A 721-nucleotide genomic window follows, 5' to 3' on the forward strand; every position below is an offset into this window, starting at 1 on the left:
TATTCGGGCACTTACATGAGTGTTCCACAAACACTTCATATTCAACATGTTCCAGACCAAAATAAACATTTTCCTTCCCACTCTCCCCCTCCCATCACTCCGCACTATGTACTCTCTTGGCTTCTGGACAATCTCCTGTGTTGCACGTGCTGGAACCCTGGCCCTTATACTCAACTCCTCCCTCTCTTTCCAGTCCCTATTCCGAGTCAGTTCTACCACCTTGATATTCCCCATCTCTCATCCCCACTTTTGTGAACTTAGCCTCATTTACAGTCTTTTGCTGTTTTGCTCGTTTCCATCAGCCCAAAGTGCTCCATGTGGCTGGAATGACATTTATCAAAGGCAAACCTGATCATGTCCTTCCCTTGCTTAAAACCGTGCAATAGCTCCCATCGCCTGTGGCTCCATTTCTCAAAGTCTGCTCTTCATTCGTGGGTGTGCATGGATGAGTTAAGTAGGACATGGAAGAATATTTTATTTTTGTAGTTAGGGGTATTCATTTCAACACCCACTGGAAGGATTTAACTGAAACATAAAACCTGTGATTTCATGGACATTATTGTTCAGAACAAAAGTGAGTCAATTTAAATAAAAGTTTAAAGAAACAACAGCATAGGCTAAAGTAATAGCACTGACCAAGTAAGTAATAGCTACAGGATAAATTTCAGACTCCTTAATATGGTAAAAAACAAAGCAAACAAAAAAAACCCTTTGTGACCAA

Source organism: Colobus angolensis, unplaced genomic scaffold (genome assembly GCF_000951035.1).
Source record: "Colobus angolensis palliatus isolate OR3802 unplaced genomic scaffold, Cang.pa_1.0 Scaffold133, whole genome shotgun sequence".
Lineage (NCBI taxonomy): Eukaryota > Metazoa > Chordata > Mammalia > Primates > Cercopithecidae > Colobus > Colobus angolensis.